Source organism: Melozone crissalis, unplaced genomic scaffold, assembly GCF_028551555.1.
Source record: "Melozone crissalis strain CALT ecotype California unplaced genomic scaffold, PUWL_Pcris_2 ptg000007l_1, whole genome shotgun sequence".
In the NCBI taxonomy this organism is placed as follows: Eukaryota; Metazoa; Chordata; class Aves; order Passeriformes; family Passerellidae; genus Melozone; species Melozone crissalis.
Genome location: NW_026535785.1, coordinates 21,117,048 through 21,138,086, shown reverse-complemented (window position 1 = coordinate 21,138,086; position 21,039 = coordinate 21,117,048). Strand labels below are relative to the sequence as shown.

Genomic DNA, 21,039 nt, shown 5'->3' with positions numbered 1-21,039 from the left:
CCTCTTTAGAATATTTCTGTTGAGAAACTGGATTTGAACAAGAGCTGAGCACTGTTTGCAGTTGTGGCTTTTGTGTTCAGACCGGACCAGAACCTGCCCTGCTGAGCTCTGCCTTTGCTCAGAGTTAATTCAGCCCAGTGCTGCTGGTGTCACCCAGCCTGGCTGCTGCTGTCCCCTCCCCAGACCTGAGGACAGCACACACACAGCCCATAGAGCTCACAAGGATGTTGAAGCGTTGGTTCATTTGGCTGCCAGAAATAAGATAATTGTCATTTAAGGGATTTTCACTGAAATTAAGCGTCTGTCAAGCAGGACCTGAGTGAATTGAATGTAGAAAGTGTGAATGAGTCAGCAAGACAAGGAACTTTTATATCCGGGCACTGTACTTTTTATCCCACACGATTCAGGTGGGCTCGTGCCTTTGATTCTGTATAAATGACAGTATTTAGATATTTATTGTCTATTACACCAGATCTGTTTCTGTGTTAAACTTAGAAACAAACAATGGACAGTCCTGTAAATGAGCAATTCTCACCTCTGTGGAATTGCAGCAACAGCACAACTGAAAGTCACAGACATTTGAACAATTAGAGGCATCAGAGCAGCAGATCCAACTAGTTTTACTTCTAGTTTCCTAAACTCTATACTTCCACAATTTCCACCTTCTCTGAAGCCTAAGGGTCACCATGAAGTTACTCTCCTAACCCAAGTCTGAGCAGTTATACTGAGCTCCATAGTATTGCACAAAATATCAGAGAAAGAGTCCAAATGTGGAATTAATCACTCACTAGAATAAGCAAACTATGAACCTGTTTGACTGATCACTTCCAGCTGTAAACCTAAATATCAGCAAAATTCCTTCATTCCTGTTCTTCAGCGTTCCGCTGCTGTGAGTTTTCAAGTGATACTTTGATGTTTAAAACAAGAAATTCAACAAAAGGGATTCAAAACCTGTCCCTTATCAAACTGTGTGTACAGAGGTAGAAGGATGGTCTGTGTCCTACAGCTGACAGCTATCAGGAGCTCTAGTTAAACTCTCTGAGGGATCAGTGCCTGCAGAAATGTTCCCCATACTGCACAAACTCTGTAGACACCACAGAAACAAGGTGCCAGCCATGGACATCCCTGAGGAGATCACAGGGCTGGATGCAGGACTCACCTTCACCCACTGGAAACCTGCTGCCAGTTGATGTAGCATATTCCACACATCTGAAATGGCACCTCAGGAGCTGTGACACCTGTCAGCGCTCTGCTGCCACTCAGCCACTACTTCAGCTCTGGCTGCAAAGAAGGAAAAGGACATTTGAAATCCAAACTATTGGTGGGACCATAAAAAAGGAAACTGAAGCCTGGCCTATAAACTACCTCAGCAGCTTAAAGAGAGTTTAAAGACAAGCAATTAAATACTACTTATAATTAATAAATAGCTTTTACCTAGAATCACAGAAGTCCAGGTTTGGAAAGGACCTTAAAGATAACCCAGTGCCACCCCTGCCATAGGCAATGACGCCTCCCACCACCCCAGCCCTGTCCAACCTGGAATATTTAAGACTCACTTTTGCTACAATGTTCCCATAACTAAAATGCTTGAGGCCATATCAAAATTCTTTCACATCTCTTTTGTGTTATCTATGGAAGAAATCTGTTCTGGCAATGTTATCCAAGACAAGACACACTGCAGTGAAAAAAGAAACAGCTGCAGATGCCATTAACCAGCAAGATGTGCTTTGAACATTTCTAAGTGCTCTAAAGGCATATTAGAAAATTAGTGGGTTTATCATTTTGATGGAAAAGGGAGAAGATTATTTTAGGAAGTGGAACTGCCACTACAGTAGTGAAAAAATACATAAGAGAAGACAAAAAGCAAAACAAAGCAAAACAAAACCCACCAAAAAATCACAAACCCAAAAAAAACCCCAAACACGTAAGAGGCGCCTGTGCCTGTAAGAAGTTCATCTACAGCTGTTTCAGTGGTTACAATTCTTAAATAAATAGGGCAGGAAGTTGAGTCAGTCTGGACAAAGAGAGCAAGAACAAAAAGAAACCTGCTGAATCATTTCTCATGACAAGTCTTGAATTTAAATTGGTACATTAAGGATGGTCACAATTTCCCAGAGCAGTCATCCTCACACCTCATCATTTCACAACTCATCATCCCAGGTGTTTCTGACGATGTCCTCACACAAGTAAAATATAGATAAAATATAAGTAATGTGACTGAATGCAGAGGAAATACTCAGTGTGATCTGTTGTTACCTACTGGTACAGACACTGCATTCCTGAGATTCATCTGAGACCTTGATAGACACTTAAACAGCCCTACCTGAATTCCAGGACTAGGATCCATTCCAGCCAAGGAAAACAGGCTAGATTCCCTAGCACCTCCAAATTTCTAGAGCTAATTTCTAGAAAATAATTTCTAGAAAATAATATTTCTAGAATAATTAGTTCTAGAAAATTTCTAGAACTAATTATTTAATTATTAAGAAATAGTCTCTGTAATTTGGGCTGATAGATCCAAGTCAGTAATTTTCTGTAGTGTTTAATTGTTGATGATACGTCATCTGTATCAATCCTTCATTTTATACCCACTTTTCATCCCTGTTAAACCAATCGAGTTTTAATTGCAAAAAACCAGTTCAGCAGCACAGGTGGAATTTCAGAGTTCTCAGCACAAGTGTTGAAAAGGAAACAGGCATTGACTGGCTATTTTATATTCAGCATTGCACAAACATATTTCACTCTTGCTCCACCAAAGGAATAAATAAATTCGTGTGGTTTCTGTGGCTACGACTGCAAATACATTGAGTCTTTTTTAAAAACTTGGCATACATGTGCCATAAAAGCACATTCCTAGACAGTGCATTTTGCTAAGGTTAAGCTCTGTGAAGTGATGATTTGTGTGACGACTGAGCCACTAATATAAAAGCACTTGGTTGGTAAAAGTACTCCACACATTCATACTATGAAGTACCTATGGCACTTTGAAATATATTCATTTTGCAAGTATTTTTTTTTAAATAAAGGACTCTTTTGAACTAATTCACAATTCATATGAATGACTGAAACTGAATAAACTCCCTCATTTTGACAATTTGTTCAATATCTTTACAGAAAACAACACCTTTATGGACGACTTTGCAGCTCAAGACTCCTTTATGCCCGAGACATTTGAATTTGCTTGGATAAGGACTTCTCAAAATATCCTCTTAAATATCCCCACCATCCAATTTTTTAAGCTCTTTTGTCTTTAAAAGCCTCAGAGATTTGATAACAGCCACTGCCAGACCCCACCTGACCTGCAGCTCCATTGACTGCATCTGCCTTGCCACCAGCAAAGGCACCAGCCATGGAACCAGAGTGGGCTGGGCTGCAAGCATCTCAAAGAATAAAAGATAATAAATGGCAAATGATCATTTCACTGCCAATCACAGCCTCTATTCTGCAGTCACTCTGCATTTCAACAAATATCAGGGGTTTCAAACTGATACTTTTTGTAGCATTAATCATTATCAGAAGTAAATAAATCTTCATATTAACATCAAGCAAGGAGAAACTCCTCCAGATGTCAATTTCATTAAAAGTATAGTTTGAGACTATTTCCATCCTTGTGACTGTAGACAAAACAGTCTGAGTAACTGATATTTAGATACCTATTTACTTCCTATTACCATTTAATTTATCAGATGCCTATTACTTATTGTATAACATTTTTATTTTCCTGTTTCCTCTGCAGCTGAATACGCCTTCAGGAGTTCTAATAACTTTATAACGCTTACAAAAGGGCAAAAAAGCCAAGGGCCCCCAACTGCTGTATTTATAGAAGGCTGTTTCAAAGTCCAATTACAATTACAAGAAAACTTTAAAAATAAATCCATTAACCAGTTTCAATGCTGGAAAGAGATTTGTCACAGTGTCTCTTTACAGCACACGGCCTGACAAGGGTTGTTGGGGGGAAGGAGCCGCGGCTCGGGGCCGGGGATGCCGAGCACAGGCAGGGCCGCTCTGGGGGCGGCGGGAGCGGGGCAGGAGCGGCCCATTGTCCCCATTGTCCCGGGGAAATCACCGCACAGTGCCGGGAAATCACCGCACACTGCCGGTGGGGAGCGGCCCATTGTCCCGGGGAAATCACCGCACAGTGCCGGTGGGAGCGGGGCCCATTGTCCCGGGAAATCACCGCACAGTGCCGGTGGCAGAGCGGCCCATTGTCCCGGGGAAATCAGCGCACAGTGCCGGTGGGGAGCGGCCCATTGTCCCGGGGAAATCACCGCACAGTGCCGGTGGGAGAGCGGCCCATTGTCCCGGGGAAATCACCGCACAGTGCCGGTGGGAGCAGGGCCCATTGTCCCGGGAAATCACCGCACAGTGCCGGTGGGAGAGCGCCCGGGCAGCCCCTGAATCCGGCATTGTCCCAGCACCACAAAAAGGTTTGGGAGTCTGAAAAGCAGAGGAACGGAATCTCACAGCTTCTTAGAGTCCCTCTGAAAGGGCCATTGTAACATCACCATAAATCCTGGGCTCCCCAGGCACTTGACAACTAAAGCAGTGGACAATGGAATTCTTGTGCTGGACAAAACACTCCTTGTCTGCCAAAGCGCTTATCTGCTTCATTTACAAATGTCTTTCATTGTGCCCAAATAATTCCCTATTAGAAAAACGATTAGGAACAGCACTAAATAAATATTCACAGCTTTGTGGGCCATTTGGCAAAGTGAATAAACCAATACAATCGAGGTGCACGCAAAATACGCAAATTTATGCCGAGGAAACCCAAAACAACCCCAAACCTCTGTTTATTTTCATTTTCCCTTTTCCTGATGCACTGCACACACATTTGTCCCTCTAAAAAACACCCAGGTACATTACTCTTATCAAAAGAGATGAAAAATATTAGAAATCCCCCACAATCTCAAATTGGAGAAAAATTGCATCCACTGTACCCCTAAAATTAAATATTTCCAAGACAGCAGTTCCAGAAATAAATTTGGGAGCATATCTGAGAGTTCAATGAAATAGAGACAAATTGCTCACAATCACAAAAGGATTTGAATTGTGGATTTCTAACTACATATGTTTAGGTCCCACTTACAGAGAAATCCAAAAGCATCGGGGATGAGTTTCTGAAATGAAATGGTGCCAGATTTTTGCAACACTTTTCAAGCCCAATGAAAATTCTGGTAAATATCACAGAACTGACTGAAAGAGACTAAAATATTCCATAAATACGACACTTCAAAAAGCATTTCTAACACAGAACTCCATTGCCTCAGGTTTCCACATAAATAGTTATTTGATTACAATTTGCTGGAGAAGTGCCTATGGAAACACAACTGACACCACACACAATGATTAAAGAAAAACCCTAATAATCTAAATTATTGCTTAAGCAAAGAGTGCTGATCATATTCAAAGTGCCAGAGACATCTGCATGGCTGAATTAAAACCTGGAGAAGTCAAAACTTCTTGACTGAATTATTGATCATAAACTACTTATTCAAATCCAATATAGGAACAAAGTTTTTACACAGCCCAGGCCAATGGACTGAGTGGCTCAAGGGCTTTTCCCCCCCTGTGATTAATTATTACAAGCCTACAAAAAATGCAAGTATTCATAACCTATGAAACAGATTACTTATATTAAATATTCAGAATGTATGCAAAAAACAACATCACAAATGGTAAAATAAAAAAAGAAAAAGAAAGGAAGCTAATGTAATTTAAAATAAAAATTATGCAGGTTTGAGCTCACAATCACAAAGGTTTAGGAATATGTGAGCTTTCCATGGTTCTACCATGAATTGCAGTCTGGCCCTGCCACATGTCACTTAACCTTGGAGCCATTGCTGAAAGTGAGCAAAGGCACACTATAAAACATTTCACCTCTGAAAAATGCACGGTTCCATATAAAACTCAGAGCTCCCACATGCCAGCTGAGGATCTCTGCTGTTTGGGTGCAGAGCTTCCCCATTTCTTCTCTCACTTCTCTCCTCACTGAATAATTTAACTGTTCTAAAGATGTAGGTATAAGTTCTGTCTTAAAATAAAGTTTACACTTGACTTCCCCGATGCTGTTTTTGGTGTTTGCTGCTCTGTGCTATGCACTACCCAAACTCCCCTTTCTCCTGAAGCTGGATCATCTGTATAAATATAATTTGCATGAAATTATTATGATTATTTCTGCAATTTGCATTTCAGGAACACAGTTTCAACAAAACCTGCTTCCTGTCAGCTTTCTGAGTTTTATTCTAGGCCCTAATACAGACCACAGCACCACACCATATTTTTATATAGAGTTATCTCTGTTTAGGTATAAAAAAATGGATCTGCACTGGGGTTTAAGTCTCAGTGTACAACAGGGATTATTTAACCCTTCTGGAGAACTCAAATCTGGGGACCTTGACCAGGGTGATTTTCCTTGGCTGTGTAGAAATTGCTCCTGTGCTAGCCATTGTCTTAGCAAGGAAATCAGCTCATGCTTGGAGTCATCTTGAGGAGAAACTGTTTTTCCCTCTGAGTCCAGGCAGCTGAGCCAAGCAATGGGAATCCCACAGTCAGGAACCAACAGAGCAGCCCAGGATAGATGGGAAGGGGCTCTGGAGGACACCTGGTCCAACTGCACCGCCCAAAGCAGCTCCAAATTCAAAGTTCATTTAGGTTATTAAGGCTGTCACCTAATTAATGTCCACAGCTGACTCCAGCAGCATGAGCAAGGTCTCTGTGTGGACATGGACATGTAAGGGTTCCCATCTTGTGTTGAAATATGGTCAGGTGCAAAGGTATGGAACAAAAGGCAAGAACTGCAGCAGAAAGGACAAAAGAGCAATTTGGATAACCTGCCTGCCCCACACACCCCCAGTGACAGGTCTGTAGGCAGCCCAGGGTAAATAAATAACTCTGATTTCAGAGCTGGGGTGTTTTTCCTGCCCTGTGCTCACTCCTGAGCAGCAGGACAGGAGCACACACTGTCCCTGCAGCACCTGAGATGGTTCTGCTGCCCTCTGCTTCCAAGGCAGGGCACAGCTAATGCCTGTGTCCACACACAGGGCTCAGCCTGGAGGAGCCCTTCTCAACACAAGGAGCCTGACATAAAATGAGGATCCAAACCAGAATCTGGCTCAAATGTTGTACAGTCCTGTACCTTTGTCCAGGAGGAAAGCACCTCTGCACTCAAAGGGGATTCCTTGCGCAGGACAACACGTGAGGGCTGCAGAGAAGGTTTCACACAGACAAGGTTCTGCTCTAAGCAGGTTAACAGCCTGATTCGCTTTCTTATGAACTGTTCTGACTTTGTAGTCTGCCCAAACATTTCCCCTGGTGCTCCCAACCCTTGTCCACCCACACTGCTGTGGCACAGACAGGGAGCCCGGAGAGCAGAGCAGCTCTGCCAAACCCACAGCCAAACACCCAGCTGGGAAAGCACCAACCAGGCAGAAAGGAAGCTCAGGAGCAGTGTCTGCTCTCCTGAGAGACAAAACCACATCTCAGTGCTTTGCAGGATGGTGACAGTCTGCAGACTAAAGCCCAAATCTCACCCATCTGAGGCCAAATTACCCAGCAGGACAGAAAAGGTTCATGTGGGCTCACAAGGAACAAATTAACCTCCCTCCAAAATCCCCCTGCAAATCACATGAGTGCCCAGTCCTGTGCTCACCCACACAATATGACTTTATCAGCTTTTTCTTGCTTTTGGGTCACGAGGGCCCGGAGGCAAACGATGGGCCCTGGAGGGAGAAGTCTGTATTAATTATCCTCATGCTGCTGCAGCCCTGTCCTGCCCCGGTACCAGGAATACAAGTGGGTTGGGAGGCCTGCAGGCAGGTGTGTTCTGTCATTTTAAATATCATAAATCAAGCCCTCTGTTTCAATGTTTCCAATTTCCCTGAGCTTCCTCTAAAATCTAAATTTGGAAGCATTTTGGATCCACAGCAAGCAGCTACAGACTTTTTGTGCATACACACTTATAGAGATGTATATGCATGTAAATAAATATGAATTAAAAATTATACAAGTTCTGAATGCTTAAATAAATATTTCTATGTACCACACCCTATATAATTCAAATGACCTACATGTGGAAAAAGCACTTCATTTGTACTCTAAAAACTTGACTTTTTATTTTTGTTGTCTAGCAGATTATCTCAAACCTTTGTTCTTGAGCTGCTACCAGTAAAAGGCTCGTATATATTCTCTCTTGGAAAAGCAAATTCTACATGCAGAGCATACCAAATCAGTTCCTGCCAGTGCAGCAGGCACACAGAGCTGCTCTGAAGCCTTCTGAGTCACACTGGAGCTCAGCTTCCACTGGCAGCAGATGTCAGACACCACGGATTGGGAGCTTGTCAGCACTGAAAGATTTTTATAGCAAATTTGCCCTACAGTTTTGGGGGCTTTTTTCTGGTTTGCATCCTCCCCTTGCTATTTTCCTATTCTTTGGTGCTTTTCTTCCACTAAACATGCATGGCCAGATCCTTCCTCTAGAGCAAATCCGTACCAGAGGCTGTCTTCACTAGCATTTGGTGCTCTATTTACATTATCTTTCAGAAGGCTGTCCTCTATTTCTTTCCTCTGGCTTTCTTCTGCTCTCTTTTATCAATCTCTTCTAGTGATCTGAAAAGAAAACCTAAAAATTGAGAGCCACTGAAGTATATGCTGAATGCCCCCATTAGTCAAGCTGTAGGGGACACTCAGCACAGAAAATAAATTCAACTAACCTTTGGAAAAATCTTTATATAAATGTTCTACAAAATCATCCTGCTGGTTCCAGGTCCACTGGAGACATTCAAGGAAGAATAATTCTGGGACATCAGAGATACCATAAAGGAGAATAGTTCAGAGTCTGTCCAAGAGACTCAAGAGAGACCGAATTCTTTGGTCTCAGGGACATTTTTTCCTACCTTCTTCCTTTTATTAATAAATAAAGAAAAGAGGAGTTGTTCAAAGCCACCCCAGAGATCTGATGTTTCTGAATTTCTGTGAGCCTCATTCAACTCACTGAATATCTCTGTCAGCCCAGGAAGATTCATTATTCATTCTGGGGACCCTATTGCAAACCCTGTGATGACTCTTCAAACATTTGTAAGGCTTTTAAAAAAGTTTCATTCAGTCTTATTTCTGCACCAAATTTATCCCTTTGCCTATTCCTATTCCATTCTCCTCCCAGACTCCCAGAGGTCACAGCTTGTCTAGATCTAGGGAGGGTGGCAGGAAGGGAAAATGGATTGTAAATTCATTTTAGGTCACCCAGAAGCCATTCTGTCTCTGTCCTTCCTCACTGGCTTTTCCTCATTTCCTTTTGTGTTTCCTCAAAGGACATTACACACTTGGCTTCTCAATCAAGGACAAGGCAATGTCAAGCACATTAATTTGTCCATGAAGCAGTCTTTAAGTGTGGACAAAAGAAAGCCTAAAGAAGTGCAGACAGACAAGATAAACATTACTGATTCAAAAAGGAAAACAACCCCCAAATCTTCTTCAACTGGTAATTTCAGTTTTCAGGACTGAACAATACTGAGCAATTGATATTTTGATACTGTAATAATATAATTTATTTGTATATAATATATACACACATATATATTTTATGTATATTATATATATGTATATAATTTTTAAGAAATATCTAATAAAATTAAGAAATATCCATTAAAAACAGAGCTCAATACTCAGTGAGTAAGAACTTGGGAGATGAGAAAGGACTAGGAGCATTTCCTGATGCCTGCTGTGCAGTTCCTACTCACAACTAATAGAGTTTTGCAGAATTTCAGCAGTATTTATAGAAGGATGACATGATTTTCCACCACCAATCATTTCAGGATATCACTTCTGAAATTACAATGCACTAATATTTTTTATGGAGTTACTTTGTTATTTGCTAACCTGCCTTCCCATCTGTTCTTGGAGCTGTAACTTGAGCACGTATCTGTATTTCAGCAGGTAATGACATGTTCATAACACCAAAGTTTACAGCCAAAATGAACCAGAATAGTTGACAATATTAATATTTAACATTTGTCTGCTCTTCATTATGCCATCTAAAGCTTTAATTTTCTGTGGTGTAATTATAACAAGCTACAAGCAAGTGCATTAGGAGGTTTCTTCCAAACAATGGTTGTGAAGCAGAAATACACACAACCAAACAATAACAGTGCAAGTGCTCTGCATATTCCAGAGAAACTGCACAATTAGGGAAAAATTCCTGCTGGTACCTGTCAGTGATATTGCCTGGTGGAGATAGTCCTAGGTGCTGTAGGCAGTTCTTTAAATAACAGTAAATGAGCTCCAGGGTACCACTGGCAATCATGTGGTAAACTTATATTCAACCAGCAAGAGGATCTATTTAGGAAAATAAAAGGGTCATTAAAAAAAACAAAACAAAAGCAAGATGAAACAGAAAACACCACTAAGAAAGCAAGAACCCTCACTGGCTAAATGCTGAGAACCTGTCTCCACTGTTTCACCAGATTTCAGAAGCACAGCTACTCCCTCAGTTTCAGTGGCTTTTTTTGGGGCTGAGCAAAGGAAGACTGCATGGAAATAACCTCCCTGGGAGCTGGGCAGGGGCTCAGCCTGGAGCAAAGGAGGCTCAGGGGCCCTTGTGGCTCTGCACAGCTCCTGCCAGGAGGGGACAGCCGGGGGGTCGGGTTGTGCTCAGGGAACAGGGACAGGAGCAGAGGGAACGGCCCCAGGCTGGGCCAGGGCAGGCTCAGGGTGGGCACAGCAGGAATTTCCCCATGGAAAGGGGGCTCAGGCCTTGGCAGGGGCTGCCCAGGGGGGTTTGCAGTGCCCATCCCTGGGGGTGTCCCAGGAAGGGCTGGAGGTGGCACTCAGGGCTCTGGGCTGGGGACAGGGTGGGCATCGGGCACAGCTGGGACTCTGTGGGCTGGGAGGGCTTGTCCAGCCCACAGATAATAGACAGATAATTTTATGATTCCATTATTCTAATTACTAATAGAAGTCAAAGATAACTTTATAATAATGGAGTCTCTTTACCAGCTCTGCAGAAATGTGACTCTCCCCAAAAGCACAGAAAAGCCTGTTTGCCAAAGCCTTGTCTAAAATAGGTAAGTGCAATAATTCTCCCACAGCATTTTTCCTTTTCAGCTGAATTGGCCAGGGGTGGAAGAATGTTCCAGGCCATAACTGAAGCCTTCTGGGTAGCCTTGGGCAGCTTTGCTGGGAGTGTCTCCACAGGGCACAGCTGGCAGATGAGAGCTCCTCCTGCCCGAGCTGCAGTTTGAGCTGGCGCTGGCTCAGCCGGCACGGTGTGCCCGGGCACAGGGGCACAGCGCTGCTGACCAGAGCTGCTCCCCCAGCCCTGGCACGGGAACGGCACGGGGCTGGCTGAGGTGCCATCTGCCAACAGCAGCTTTGTCACCACGGGCTCTGCTCCTCAGCTCCGGGAGCTGCAGACAGCAATTAACGCCTGGGTTGGGAGCGGCCGGGAGGGGAGGGAATTCACTCGCACAGCCAACGCCGAGATGCTCTAAACCCAGAATGAGATGGCCATATAATTATTTCTTCAGGGAGCCAACCTTTTTCCATATGTGTGCTGTGGAGCTGAGCCAAACTGAAGCTGTCTGCACACTTAATGTTCAATTTGGTGAGCTCTCCACTTGGAGAACATAAACACGCACTCGTGTCTGTGCTATCAGCTTTGAGTTCGTGAGACTTATGAGTACTTGACAGCTCAACATGGCTAAACAAACCTGTTATTTCATTTTCAGATAGAGTCAACCGGAGTTACAGGGAAACAAGCCCCCTGAGTTTACCTGAGAGTGTGGACAGCTCAGCTTCAACACCTTGCTGGTTCCCCAGTCACAGAAATGATAATTACACTGCAGCCCTTTCTAACAGACAGCATTCTGCATGCTAAATTGTGGCTGAACACTTCACAAAATTCATTTGAGAGGTTTCAAATGCCAATAATAAGCTTCCCCACTCCCTTTCAAAAAAAGAAATCTAGTTATTCATTCTGTCAATCTCATGCAAGATGTTCATTGTTTTTACATAATTGTTTTCTTATTACTGTAACGGCAGTGCCCAGAGAAAAAAAGAGCATGAGGAAAAAACCACAGAAACTCCACTAAAGGTTGGATTTTTTTCTTTTATAGTTTGCATTTTACTCAAAGGCTGGGTTTATGTTATCTTTCAGGGCACAGAAACTGCCCTAGCCACAATGGAGAAAACAAACCTCACCAGTCCCCACATCAAGACAATATAATTTTATGAGCAATTACATAAATTACCTTCCAAAATATTTTGTTAAGAAATATCTTGTGGAATTGAGAAACACCCACTGCTGTAACTCAAAAGGTCAAGGTTTCAGGGTCTAAAGCACTGCACATCCACAAATCTGGTACAATGGACTGAGACAAAAGTGACCAAAAGTTGTAACCTGGAGAGTAAGATCTGGTAAGATCTTCATCAAAAAGATGAAGAAAGAAGTCTGGATGAGTACCCAAGGCACAGTCACTGCTCTTCCTTCTCTTTGTGATAATCCACAATTTCACCCAGCTGGCCTGGAGCAGCCTCTGAGACACAAAAACCTGCAGAGCTGGACTTAAGGACACAGATGTTTCCAAGTGCCTTAGGAACAGGGAGGAAAATGCACATTATCAGGGAGATGAAGCACAGGCTGCTGGAAGTTGAGCTGTGGACCTGGTTTTTACCCTTCTGGTTGCTTTGTGCCATTGAGATTTCCAGGGCTGGAGTTACTTCAGAACAGCACAGGAATATTTCAATTAATTAAAAATAATAATTGAAGGAAAGGATATTTACAGGGGGGAAGAAAAATGATCCAAGGCATCAAAGATTTTTTTGAGCACAAATTCTATTGGAAGTGTAATGGCTTTGTACAAATAAATCACTTTGGCTTGGAAAAAACTTGAGATCCCGTACATTTGAAGATCTTCCCCCATATCAGCAAACTCAAACCCTATAGTTAAGAAGTAATAAACCCACATCTGCAATGAAAGTGCAACTATTCAGCACTGTTCAGCAAATGTAATTTATTTTAATTGTCAAAACCAGAGCCAGCACTGGGTTAATGCTCTACAGAGAAAACCTCCCCAGCTACCCAAGCTCCTGTGTGTAACAGAGCTGCCTGAAGATCCTTTGGGACACCCCCAGCTCGGAGCCACCGCGTCTCACCCTCCCTGCATTTCCCCATCTGCCACGCGTAGGAACAACCTGTGGGCTCTCCCATGGCACAGCTGGGGCTGCACAGGAGCCCAGGCATCCCAAACTCTGCTCTGAGCAGAGCACAGCAACTCACCAAACACAGAGACAAGTTTAGCTGTCTTGAGGAATTAAAAAAAAAAAGTATCCTTAAAAATGAAGCCAGCAATCTTGGAAGAGCCAGCAGGCTCCCATGTCAGCCATATGCCTTCATATGTCTGTTCTGGGGGAGTGTTACAGCTCCTGCTGTTCCATTCTTCACTTTTTAAAGGAAATGTTACAAGGCCACAAGGACTCACAAACATTTGTTGACATTTCTTCTGGGTCAGCCTTAGGAGGCCTGCAAGAATTTAAACATATGGCAGTATTTAGCTGCGTGAGGGAATGGGTTGTTTCAGAGAAAAGCAGTATTTAGTTGCAAAACAGTTTAATCTACCATAAAGATTTTACATTTTTTGGCCCAAATCCAAACTTTTTCTCATTATAGTTTCCACATTATATTTTTAAAGCAATAGCAGCTTACCCACTGAGCTGATATTGAGAAATACTGAGATACTTCACAATGTTTTCTACTGCCTTCCACACAAATAATATCTTGATCTGATCAAGCAGATTTGATATGTGCTTAGATTTAAAGAGGAGGAGAAAAGAAGAGATAATTTGAGCACTAAAATGAAGGCTATTGCCCACACTTAAAGGACATACAACCTTTGTATTTTGAACCACATGATGAAATGAACTGGGTTTTCAGCATGTATGGCAGTACATATGCATTTGCAAGGCAGGAAAATGAGACTTGCAAGGCTTTGTCTTGTTCTTCAGCTCCCATTGCTGTCAGTCAGCTGAGCAAAGGCACAGCAGCTCCCTGGCTGACCCTCGTTAGGCCTGGCTGGTAAGAGAAGCACATTGCACATCAGGAGCTGAGCTCAGGTTTGTCTCAAATCATGTAAAAAGGGCAGCACAGTATTAAACTTCCTCAAAACCACACTGGGAGCCCACCTGACCCAGCTGCAGGGCAGGGAAGCACCAAGGCAAGGTACAGCCCCTTTTTCCTTCACTGCTGGTTTCCTGCAACACCAAGCTCAAGGAGGGCAGGGTTAGAGCAGATATGGAAGAGAAATTCTTCCCTTCCTCCCTGTGAGGGTGGGCAGGCCCTGGCACAGGGTGCCCAGAGCAGCTGGGGCTGCCCCTGGATCCCTGGCAGTGCCCAAGGCCAGGCTGGACACTGGGGCTGGAGCAGCCTGGGACAGGGGAAGGTGTCCCTGCCCTGGCACAGGTGGCACTGGCTGGGATTTATCATCCCAACCCATTCTGGGATTCTGTGGTTGCAGCTCACAACCTAAAGAGCTCCTGCCACTCTCTTCCCTTCCACAGTCTTGTCTGTAAATTGTACAGCACAATATTTAAAATGAGCACTTCAAGCAGCTGAAAAGGAAGATCTTGCACGGGAAACAAGGATGCAAGAGCCACTCTCTGTTTATTTTTTTCCCCAAGCTGTAGAGCAGACATGGTTTTTAAAATGAAGAGTGGATCCAGAAATTATGCTCTTATAAAATGTTCTGTTAATTAACATCTACTTGAGCACATGAACTAACATGAACCAGGAGGAGACAAAGGCCTCTGGTTTTGAACAACATTTTGGAGCCTCAGAAGGAACCCAAGATTACTTTGCTGGAAAAAATTATAAGAAAATCATGTATGAATGACTGAGATGGATCCAGAAATTTTATAGGAATGATGAGAGAACAGCGAAAATGTCTAATTTTAACAAGTAAATTGCACAAAGAAATAAAACCTCTGGATGAGAAAGTTCCAAAAAGAGAGGCAGAATTTGCTTGGGGGTTCATCAGCTGGCAGCAGGCAGGGTCTAGGTGCATCACCTGTGCTGGCAGTCAGATGAAGGAAGTTCCTTATAGGTCTTATTTTAACTCAATTATAGGCTGGAACATCATCAAATATTCTGAAATTTAAAATAAGTCAGAGGAGAAACATCTGTCTTAATAAATTTGTGTGGACATAAAAATGATGTGAATAAAACTTCAAGGGCAAGTTACTTTTATCCAACTTTCATAGTCTCAACCAAACTATCACCCAAATTTGGTTAGAGGGTCACTGTCCAAAATGCTGGAGATTGTGCAGCCCTTAAGAAACAGAGCACGTCCCATCTTCTAAAGCTTTGCAAAAAAAAGTTTATATAATCTTGCTAAAATTAAGTTGACATTTCCTGAAAGTTACCCGCTTACATTTAACCTTTATCCAAAATTACCTTTTATTCTAAACTCTTCAATAATAAAATGCATGAAGCATTAAGGGAAGGTAAAAGCTGAATTTCAGAATCCAGTTATCAGTAGCAATCACAACCAGGAAAATGAAAGTTACTCTAAGAAAGTTCCAGTAACTCCAGAGGAAACAAAATAAAAAACCCACTGATTTTCGGTCACCACATAACAAATATTAAAACTAGGTAAATATTTGAAATTAAAAGCTGAATTGGACAATGATGGAAGGCCCTGACTACAGAAGATATTGAAGGGTATGAAGAATCTGGTGACCTTGATGGAAATAACTGGAAAGTATTAATTAAATGCTCATGTGGTTAAGTAAATAAAAATTAAAAGTTGAAAACAGTCTAAGGCTGCAGTGCTTGATCTTGCAGTTGAATTCCAAGCTTAAGAATTTGTGAGCCAGGTAGACCAAAAGATGTATCAGCAACACAGGAAAAATAACAAAACAATGAATAAAAGGCACCTTATGACTCATTCAGATGTCAGGGAGAAAATGGCATCAGAGACCTTAAAGCATCAGCTTGCAACAAATAAATAAAAGGTTAAAAATAAGTTTCATGCATTAAAAAACCATCAGGAAGGCTTAGCTGCAAACTTTCTCATGCCTTAATGGCAAGGGTGGATAGCTTTAATCAAAAGCTGGGAATTGTTAGGAAATGTTTATAATGAATTTTTTCTACAAGCACTTGGTGTTAAATCCACATTTTCTCAGCTTCATGACAGAAGGCAAGACCCACAAGTTCATTTTCATCTTTGGGTGAGGGAACAATGTAAGCATTTTAAGTTCCCCAGTGTTATGGGAAAAAGGCTTGTTAGATTCTTGAGTCCACTGACATTTTTAAGTAGGAAAAAAAGAGTTGGATTCATTTCTGGATCTGGAGACAACACAAACAAATGTAAAATAACTGTGAGCATGGAACAGCAAGGCTGAGTGGGGACCCTACAGTTTCTGCTGGGATGCTGAGGGGTTTCTCAGAGTGGTGAACGTGGTGGTGGTCCTGGTTGAGCTTGATGATCTTAAAGGACTTTGCCAAACTTAATGATTCTGTGATTCCATGACTAAAAGCAGAACCGTGGATTCCACTGCTCTGCCTTACAGAGATGAGCAGCTGTGCCTTGGGCTCCTGGACACCATTTCAGTGATGAGAACCTCACTCCAACCCCCTGGGAGCAAAATTGTCTCTATTTAGCTGCTTGCCCCACGTAATTAATTATTTTTCCATGGTAAGAAAATGAAAGTAGTCTGATGCACTCATGAGCCATTTTAAAAGCTGTACAAATATTGCCAAAGCACTGTAAATACTCATTTCAGATTATAACTTTTTGATCAAATTCACACACTTTCAGGTCCTACATCTGCAAATGCTTCCCTGAATCCATATTATCAAGTGCATTTGCTGAAACAGCATATTTTGTGTAACTATTCACAGCAGCCTTTCAAGTTGTCATTGCTAATATTCCTGTCAGGATCCAAACTCAAGAACTACACATCTATTTAGGAAACTGAAGGTTATCACACATCACTTGTACATCACATCAACCCAGCTCAAAATGCACCAAACATCTCACAAAAAAACCCCAAATAAACACAATTCCACCAACAGTGTATGTCAGTGACCTTGTGCAAACAGTCAAGTGAGGTGAGAAAAGTTGATCACATACACGAGTCTTCACTGAGATTAACTAATTTTCAATTACTATGTCAGCATGTAATTATTGCATGAAAATACTGCAAATGGAAAAGCAGGATGACCTTTACTAAATGAATTCTTGTAATAAATTAAGTAATGCTATTAAAATAATCTAAAAAAAATTACTGTATGTTCTTAATTACACCAAATCAGCATATTTTTCTTAGAGTCATAGAATCACTGAATGGTTTGGATTGGAGGGGACCTTAAATCCCCCCCAGTGCCACCCCTGCCATGGACACCTCCCACTGTCCCAGGCTGCTCCAGCCCCAGTGTCCAGCCTGGCCTTGGGCACTGCCAGGGATCCAGGGGCAGCCCCAGCTGCTCTGGGCACCCTGTGCCAGGGCCTGCCCACCCTCACAGGGAACAATTCCTCATTCCCAAGATCCCATCCAGCCCTGCCCTCTGGCACTGGGAGCCATTCCCTGTCACATCCACCTGTTTAATTTTAACACATAAATTCTGAGGAAAGGAGAACGCATGACCACGATTTTATGGCAAGGTAGGAGCATCAGTGTGGATAAACCATAGTAATCACAGTTAGAGTTTCTCATTAGCTCCATCCAGTTGAACACCCAACAGTTCTGCTGTCAAATCCAGACTAATTGTATCCCAATTTACAGCAATCATTAGCTCCAATTAGCAAACATGATGGCTGTCTCAATGACAAACAGCACTGTGAGGTTTTGTAACTCCCCACACTTGGGCTGAAATACAGGTTTGGTCAAGATTACTTCCATTGACATGAAGCCTAATAAGATATATTAGCTTTAGCATTACTTTTATTATTCAACAATACAAATGGTTTTGCTGCACTGAAACAACAAATATCATGAGAGGCAGCCAGGTGACTTCTCATTTATACTCAGATTTTAGGTCCACAAAATTTGGGAAAAGGAGACAATCTGAGCACAAGTTCAGCTCATTAGAAGAATTATTAAGAGCTGAAGCCATGCTGGTGTATTATTCTGCACTCCTGGTAAGATGTGAGCAGAAGCTCAGGCTGCTATTGGAGCATCTCTGCAGTATTTAGCAAACACTCCATCCTCCTTCATCACCATTCAGTACCTCTCCAAATAAACAGCACAAAGAGTAGATTCTTCCTGTTCTTGGGAAGGAAGAACTGCAATTCAATAAATTGATGTTAACTTTTTTCTTGCCTCGCATTAAATACGTTTTCAGTACCAGTTTTAGGTCAGATTTTTAGCAGGAGGTGAAACACCCTGCAACTGCTCCCAGTTCAAGCAGGGCTCAGGATGAGGGAAGGCAGGATGGGGCTCACAGTGTCTTTTGGAAGAGCACAGCTTTTTCTGGATGGCCAAAATGTCATTGCCCGGATCTCCTCAGTACAGCTGCTGTGCCAAGGCCTTTCATCCCTAACTCAGCAAGTTTTAAATGCCTTAAAATTTTCTTGTTCTTTTATTTTTCACAGCCTTAACTATCTTCTGTGCATCTACACTGGTAACTCTTGTGCTGATCTAACTCACTTCCTAAGTCCTAAATCCCAAAACCAAAGAACACGTTTTGCTTAATTCACATGCCTTTTGTGTGTAGAGAAGGTGACAACTAATAAAATCCAAAGCAGTCTATGAAATATAGAGCAGGAAATAAAATGGAATATAAAACACTGGGTCAGAACTCTCTCCTATATATAGAAAATAAAAACCAAACCTGCAGCATATTTTCATTAAATGTAACTTTTGGAGAGAGAAGAACAAACAAACAGAACAGAAATCATGGTAAAGACAATATTGCCAAAAGAGTACATTTTACTATATATACTATACAGTAATATATACAATATATGAAGATATAATTTATATGCTTCTCTAGCACTTTTCTCAACCTATCAGCAAAGAAATGATCCGGTGTCAGCTGATCCTCACCCTGTATTTGTACTCCATCCCCCAGAATAAACTCACAGTTTCATTGCTTATAAACCAAAAATGCTGAAAGGGAAATAGCCCCACAAAGGCTCCAATGGAAAGGAATGCTCCTTGCATTTGTATCTCCCATCCCTTGCATCTTTATCCCCTTGAACATCTGCCTTGGTGTCTCATCCCTGCTCAGCCACTCGAGCCTGTCTCAAGCCACAGCACCAGCCACAGCTCTGACCTAAAGAAAAGCCAGGCAGCTGAGTCTGAAAGAAGCCTGGCACATCCCTCAGCTATCAGCAGTCATGAAGAGCTTTCTGCACAGCTGGGAGAGGCTCTGGAGCCACTGCTGGGAAATGCCTTGGTGGGTGAGAAGCCAGAGGGTGCAGCAGTATCCTCACGTAACTGCTGTGGGCAGACCCAGACACACACCTGGGAGAGAGCTTTGAGAACTTTCTGTAGTTATTCTTGTCCTACCTCTCCATGAACAGTTCTGTTCTCAGAAAAACACCACAGGCCTGGAGTAAGTACGTTCTGCACTTAGGAGCTTATAGAGGAAAATGGAAATGGTGCTTTGCCCTGAGGATTGTTGTGCACGGCGCATGAATGGCACATCGCATGAATGGCACATCGTTCACCAGCAATTAGCGGCATTTCCAAGCTATGAAGTGCTTAATTTTGCTAATTTAATAATGATGGAGCTAGTGAGATACAGCTCCTGAAGGTTCTGAACTGAAGGACACTGCTGGTCACTGTAACATCCACAGGTTTTTAGGTTAGCACACAGCTTTTATGTAAGAAAAGTCTTTATCCATTTTAGATTACTCAGATTGGAAACTTTTCCTGCCTTGACAGAAGGACCTATCTCCCTAAAGCCTCTAGATTTCTAAAACCATGTGCAAACCTATTCCAAGAGATGGGCACAGCCACCTGGGATGGTGCAAAGAGATGAATGGCCTGGATAAAGGCCATAAAACAAGTCACTAAAGGAATCCACAGTGGTAGGAAAAGAGCCCACATTTTTTACTCAGATGTCTCTAGATTAGCAAATGTGACATTAACCATATAGTCTATCAATCTTTTCTGTCAGATTTTACAAGACCTTAAATCCCTTGCACTGACACCTCTCTGTGTTGGTGATAACAGTGTTTCTTTAAAATTGTGACTCTAGAAATAATGTCTAAAAAATAGCAGAAACTTTAGAGATGTCTAAATTAGCAATGTCTCACTTTCTTTGGCTCCCTGAAAATTTGGGTTCAGCCTACATCAGAGCTGCCTCAGCCCCTCCTGACAGTGTAAGACAAAAACCTGAGAAGTTTTTCATCTGGCAAAACTCAAGTCCTTTCTGCCATATGAGTTTTATCCATGAGCCGATAAAAGCATTTCTTTGCCAGCACATGCTGTGCTTAAAATAAGGAGTGTTGTTGATACAGCTATCCTGGCAGAACTCTATCAGCAAACACTTTCTGCTGCAGAACAGGACCCAAAACATATCTTCTTCACAAGAATTTTTTTTCTTTTTAAAATTTGAACCACAAAAAAAACTCCACACTTGGAGCAGACGATGCGGTGAGAGTACATTTCTTTAGGAGATAACGTCTCCATTTGAAGAAAATTCTGTTTCCTGCCACTGTCCTGACCTAAAACTAATTACAAATAGTAATGTTAAAAACAGGAATCATCTCAGACCTCTGACCTGTGAAGTCCACCTGTATTCCACAGCTCCATGGGTCTGTGCTAGTGGATTTTCTCTGTTCCCACCCCTCTGAACAGAGCTACTACTGCTCTTACACAGCAAAGGCTCTCCCACCAACTGCACGCACGTTTCCATGCTCCATGCGCCTTCCAAGATATCCACATATTCTCCTACAGAGAAACAAGAGGCAGACAAAGAAATAAATTTGGCAAGTAGTGTCAACTGAGTCCAACTGACACCACGTGGGCGTCAGCAGTTCCTCTGAAGTTCAATCTTATGTCTTACCCAAAGACAGATTTGCTGGTGCCTGAAAACTG

At 42.4% G+C, this 21,039-nt stretch overlaps 1 protein-coding gene across 2 annotated transcripts in view; it reads right to left on the bottom strand.

Moving 5' to 3' along the window:
- CDH11 (cadherin 11) overlaps nt 1–21,039 on the bottom strand; it is an 82,371-nt gene that overhangs the window by 39,963 nt on the left and 21,369 nt on the right. The window contains exon 1 of one of the 2 annotated variants that reach the window (XM_054296201.1): nt 1,160–1,268. The exons of the other annotated variant lie outside the window; for it this stretch is intronic. The gene's annotated coding sequence lies outside the window, so the exon portion shown is untranslated. Of the gene's footprint in view, nt 1–1,159; nt 1,269–21,039 lie in introns of those variants that run through there. 2 annotated transcript variants of the gene reach the window in all.